The sequence below is a fragment of the Vombatus ursinus genome, unplaced genomic scaffold (genome assembly GCF_900497805.2).
Source record: "Vombatus ursinus unplaced genomic scaffold, bare-nosed wombat genome assembly UNPS02014818.1, whole genome shotgun sequence".
Taxonomy (NCBI): Eukaryota; Metazoa; Chordata; class Mammalia; order Diprotodontia; family Vombatidae; genus Vombatus; species Vombatus ursinus.
The window spans coordinates 68820014-68826292 of record NW_020954596.1 but is presented as its reverse complement, the minus strand read 5'-3'; the positions used below and the strand labels follow the sequence as shown (position 1 = coordinate 68826292).

General features: G+C 38.0%; 2 pseudogenes; both read right to left on the bottom strand.

Moving 5' to 3' along the window:
- The window catches only part of LOC114023825, a 72994-nt pseudogene extending 71799 nt beyond the window's left edge, over nucleotides 1-1195 (bottom strand).
- Nucleotides 1196-4760: 3565 nt separating this feature from the next.
- LOC114023430 lies at nucleotides 4761-5852 on the bottom strand (annotated as a pseudogene).
- Between the last annotated feature and the right edge of the window lie 427 nt (nucleotides 5853-6279).

Below are 6279 nucleotides of genomic sequence, written 5' to 3'. Positions count from 1 at the left end.
AAGAAAGAAAGAAAGAAAGAAAGAAAGAAAAAAGAAAGGAAGGAAGGAAGGAAGGAAGAAATTGCATGAACATTAGAAAAGGGATTATTGAGAGGAGGTTGCTTTTTCTACTGAATAGAGCACTGATGAATTTCTATACCCCAGCTTCTGTGCTGATAGAAGCCCTTTATTACCACCAGCAGTTTAAAAAGCCCTCATTAAAGAGTTTATTATGCTGAAAAATGTACCATTAACTAGCAACAGAAAGTGTCCAAAAAAAATAGGTGTTTCCTACTAGAATTCAGAGGCAAACATATCTGTAACCTTGTGATTTTTCACTATCAGTCAGCTATGGAAGACATGTTATATAAATAAACAAGTTTTAGTACAAATTGACTGAAACCATGTTGTTTTCTCCACACTTCCTCTATTGTCACTTAAGGATTGCCAAGTCTGACTGTATTTATTTTATATTTTATTTATATTTATTCTACACAAAATGTTAAAGAATGTGACACAGGTTTAAGGGGATAGTGGAAAGAACACCAGATTTGGATTTGAAAGACCTAGGTTCAAATTCTGTCTCTGCTACATATTTCTTGTGGCCTCAGTTTCCTAATCTATAAAATGAAGGGATTGGGTTTCATGATCTCAAAGCTCCTTCCCAGCTCTAATCCTATTAAAAAAAAATTCAATCAAATAAAGTCACAGAATCTATGAATTGCAAAATCTATTCTTACAATGCCAATTAAATTTATCTGGTATTTTGCTGACAAATTAAATACTATGAAGGAAATGAAAAGAAATATATAAGTATATATAATATATATATAATATATATATATACATATACATATTTACATATGTGAAGATGAGTCTTTCAAAGGGAAATTACATTTTTAAATATCACCTGAGATGTAGGAGTTCAACAAGTTTCCAGAGAATAAACACTAGAGAGAATACATATCCTAGTTCCACCCCTGTTCATTGACTCTTTCTTACCATCCACATTGTCCTGAAGTCTACTAATATTTTCTGCTAGTTCAAGCCAACAATGCTGCAGCTGAATTGCAGATATAAAGTGTCTCGTCATAAGAACACCTTACCCCCACCCCAAGATCAAAGCTGAAGACATTAGAACTCTTACCATCAGGACGTCATCTGGGAGCCTGGATTCTGGGAAGACCCAAAGCTTATCCAATGTGAAGAAAGTCATCCAACCACACAACAGTGCCCACCAGCTTGTTGTGGGTGGAGAAAAGGAAGAATTATAGCTGAATGTGAATTCAGGGGTGAATGTTAGTTTCAGTCAAGCTGAAGGAAATCATTCACTAGGTATTTACAAACTAGATAAGTAATCAGATTTCCCTTTTCCCTTGGTGCATGAGGGAAAATTGACATACTATCCCCAGTAATTCCAGGAGCCTCTAAGTGGTAGAGAAAAAGTTGAATGGTTTTATATCTCTGTTCAATGCCTAGACAACTCCTACCTCTTTCCCACCTGGTTAATCCTAGGTCTTCCTTGCCTTTAACACTATGTGAGTATATGAGTGACTGTCAGATATGACTCAAGCCTGGAATCAAACAGATAATGAAATTTTTCCCCCTGTTATGATGTATCACATTGTCCCCCTTTTTTTCTTTTCTTTTACATCCTTTTTCTTTTATAGCAAATTTCTATAATCAAGAAATTGTATAAGTACAATACTAAATCTATTAAACAATAGATTGATACTGGAACATCTCTGAGTTACTATAGTAGGATTCAAGTGTGAACGTCTTACAATTTTAACCTGTATTTGTGGTCAACTATAATATAGAAATGATATTCTCCTAAGGGCGAAATGATTAGATAAAGTAATAAGACAAAGATGCAATGTGAAAGTTTTCTAAATAAATAAAATAGTAAATATTTAGAAAAGCAATAAGATTAGGCTGTTTTCTCTAAAAACTATATACATATGCATATAATTGGCTTCCAAATACATCATGAACACAAATTTTATTGATAATGGTAAAGAAAGTGAAATTACTTTCCCAATTTTTAAAGTATCTATGTGATATTTTTAAAAGGCAGAAGAGATCATTTTCACAATTTATTTGAACATCTATAAATAAAAACACATTTATTAAAAGTTGGTTATGTGCCAGGCAGCCTACTAGGCACTATGGGTACAAAGACCAAACAACAACAACAACAACAACAACAAAACAGTTTCAGTCTGTAAGGCGCTTTCATTTTATAGAAAATAATAGGTCCCCTGGAGGAACTAATCAACCTAGGAAAAATGCTTCCTGGCCCAACTGGCCTCTGTGGCATCGTGGCTTATATCTGCCTCTCCTCTATTGACTATAAGCATAAGGGTTCTTTCAGACCTTCTCCTTTTGGTCAAAAGGGTGAAATTCCAAGATATTTAGAGACACCCTGTTTCCCAACACTAAGCCCCAGCAAGCAGGCTATATTCTGAGCTTGGCATAACAACAATCCTTTGTGCTCTGGATGATTTCACCTTCTTGCAAAGTATATTGCTTTGACCAGCACCAGGTGTTCACTGAGTGATTTTTGTTTTGTGTTAATCAATAACTACTTAGTTGGAGCTCCCCTATTTCCCAGGGACTTGAGAGTCATCCATCACACCTTTTGACATGCTCACAATCTCTTTTCTTGTAATAGCTAAGTGAACTGAACTAGGTCCTGCACTCCTGCTCCTGCCATGCTAACTCTTGTTCCGTTCCCATAAGGAAGACTGTTCCCATAGGACCCAGGAATACCTACATTGTCCATACATGAGCCTGCTGTGGGAATGACTAAGCATAATTATGTCATGGTCCAGCCCACTTATGTGTATAAAGCACTATCTTTCCCCCAGCATGATAAGTCCTCCTCCTGAGGAAGACTTCAGCTTGTAAGCATTTCCTCACTTTCAAAGTAAACCTCTGTTTGTGTCCTGAATCTCCTGCCTCTATCCTGCTCTTTTTAGCTTCAGCCACCCACAGGTTAGAGGCCAGTTCCAGTCTGGTTGATACCTGTGATAATTACAATTACCTGAGCTTTGTAGGAAAAAAAAAAAAAACTCATTTCCCCCACTCCTAATCCCTGTCCCAGCTTTCATTTTTATTCAACTCTGTTCATTCTTTACTAAATCCCCACCCTACTCTGCCCTCTGCTTCCTGTATTCCCCTGCAAGTCCTATTGTATTGTTAACAAACTTCCAAGTGAGGTAGATCTTTTCCTCTTGCAATTCTTTCATTTTTATTTATTTATTTTTTTTGCATTCTGAGAAATTTGCCCTCCATCAAAAAGATATTTTATCCATGGCTACTATCTCCAGTATTTGCTATATATTCTATTAAACTCCACCACATACTCAATCAAGAGAAGACTAAGTAAGCCTTGCTCTTCAATGATACTTCTAGGTCCTCCATTTCCATCATCCATTCAGATACACAGTAATAACCTATCCAGATTTTGGTTGTAACTTTCTACCTTACCCTATTTTTCTCCAGGGATTCATAATCTGCCATAGGCTTCCTCTTTATTCCAGTCCTGATGTTATACTTGGGACCTACATTATACATACTGATGTCATCTCAATCACTTCTACTTTTTTGTTTTGTTTGTTTTTTCACATCTTGAATTCATTATACCTCATCACATGCAGAGATAACTCTATCCTTGATCCCACCACCAGTCATGAGGACTCTAGCTCCATAATACAGACTTCTGAAATTTTTCTAACTATAACCTTTTGTTTTCTCATCTCTCTCTATGCATTGTTCCCCAAAAATATATTTTTCATCCTTACTGAGACCTCCAGTCACTCCATTCCTCCCACCTCTTTCAGTCTACCATCATTGTTCTGACTTTGATTTCCTATTATCACACACAATCTTGGCACCAGATTTAACCAGTTCAAAACTGTTATCTTTTTCCCCCCAGAGGAAGAATTTTTATTTGTTTATTTGTTGCTGGTTAGGGGTGATTTCTGCTCTTTGACCCTCCAGTTACAGGGTAGTGTGGAGGCCTTTCAGGATGCCTGGTGCAACAAGAGGGGAATCAGAAAGTACAGTAAAGGGCCCAAAAGGCAGAAATTTGCTCCAGGTACCAAAGTGGTATAATAAAGCCAGGAGTCATATCTCTTAAGAGATGAAAAGTCTCATTGAAGGGATGGTAGGAGGGGAAAAGTCTCAGCACATCACACTAAGACTTTCTTAACCATTTTCATACAGGTCATCCGTGAAAGAGAAACATACACTGTCAGGCCTTAATGACAAGAACACAGATTCCAATACAATTCCTAGTGCCCCCATCTTCCCTGACAAGTGAAGGTTGCTTGGCACACGTAGCTCCATAGAGCCAGTGGCACAAGAAAGCTGCTGACCAGGTGACAAGTCCACTTTACCAAGATGGTCAATAGCCTTTGGGGGCCTAAGCAGAGTCTGGAAGGGGGATGGGGTCAGTTCTGATTTTTGGTTATAAGCTCCAGATCTCCTAGTTTAGGATCACCTCTCCAATGTGAGCAAAATACTCATAATGTGTGAATCCCCTTGGTCCACACTGGCTCCTTTTCAGTCTTTCCTCATCCTTCTATTGAACAAGTTTTATGGAAGCATATGTATATGATCATGGGGTTTTTCTAGGTTTTCATTCTTAGGTACATTACCCCCCCCACCTCCCCCCATTTTTCCCCCTTTTTTGTTGTGTATATGATAACAATCAATCAGATGTCACTCCAGGGATTAGGGTGGGATCAAGCACTGATGATTAGCAGCAGAAAAGGTTACTTCTTAACAATCTGGATGACATCTTCATGCTCCATAGTACATATCAGTCCCACTATCAGAGGACTATATTTTGTGATGGTTCCCCACACTAAGGCATATTCAAAGTGACTGGCAAGTGTTCCATGAATCCGGTAGCACACATGCTCTACAGAAGCTCCTTTCCAGAGAATAATAGTATCTGTAAAGTCTGGTCTTTGTTCTCTATTTTTTTTGTATAGATACATATGAGGGCCAAGTATTCCCAAAGTATCTCCAGTAAGAAGTCCATGTTAAGCTTCTTCCCACAGCTTATGACAACACTGTTGGGCTTTTGTGCCAGGAAATCAACTTCCTCCATTGAGATATGATCAATTTTGTTATAAACATGCAAGCAGGTCATGTGCATTCAGTTGCCAGCAATAGTGTCAATAAACTCATCTGGTGAATAGTCTTTTTGGAAGAATACTTCAGCAGTGAAGATTTTGTACTCATGGAGGATGAGCTACACTAGCCTTTTAGAACACTGGCTCAATGTGACTATTGAATTGAAGGAGATTTCACCAACTTTCTCTGACTTGAATTAGATATTGGGTCTGTGCTTGTTGAGGTGGATCCCTACACATTCCAACTCCTCTTCCAATAGGGCCCTCTGTGCTTCTTCCTTGGTGACATCCAGCATGATGATGACAACATCAGCTGTCCTAGAAACATCAATCACCTGTCAGCCTCTGTCTTTCTCTTGTGCAGTACCTTCAATTATTCCAAGAATATCTAAGAGCTGAATATTAGCTCCTTTATATTCAAAGGTACCTGGGATACATGTCAGAGTGGTGAATACATAGGATGTAGCCTCACTGGCTCTAAATGTCATTAAGCTCAGGAAGGTGACTTACCCACAGAAGGAAAATCAATCAGTGCCACTTGGGCATCTCCAGATTTCATCTCATTGAAGCCTTCTCCTTGGGTGAAGGCAGATTTGGAGGGTTCTAAGAGCTGTGCTCTGTACTTGGCAAGTTTTGCTTTCAGCAAGCCAAGAAGGCACTCAGTAGCCTTGTTTTTCTGGGTACAGTGATCTCCTCGATCTCTGAAATTTTCTCCAAGATGCCCATTGTGGCAGTGGCAGCAGCAGCAATTGCAGAGAAAACTGAGGACCACGTCTATTATCTCTTCTATTCTTGAATCACTTGTCATCTTTTCCTTAAAGTTTGTTGAAATGAATTTAAATGTCTATATTACTTCTTACCTCTTCAAATCACTTCAGAAAGACAGAGAGATAGAATATAGTAATTCACAACAGTTTTTCATATTAGTTTGCCCCTGTAAAATTGCTGAAATATTAATTTCAACTCAACAAACATTTCAAAGGCAACTCACAGTTCAGATAAGTTGATGAGAATAAAATAAGAATTCAGCTTTGTTTTTTTTTTCTTGTTAGAGATTTCTTTCCAACAAATATACTTTCTTATGACCATTCCAGTCATTTATTAGGTACACAAACTAGGCCACTGACAACAGACAAGTCCAGCAAATCCAGTT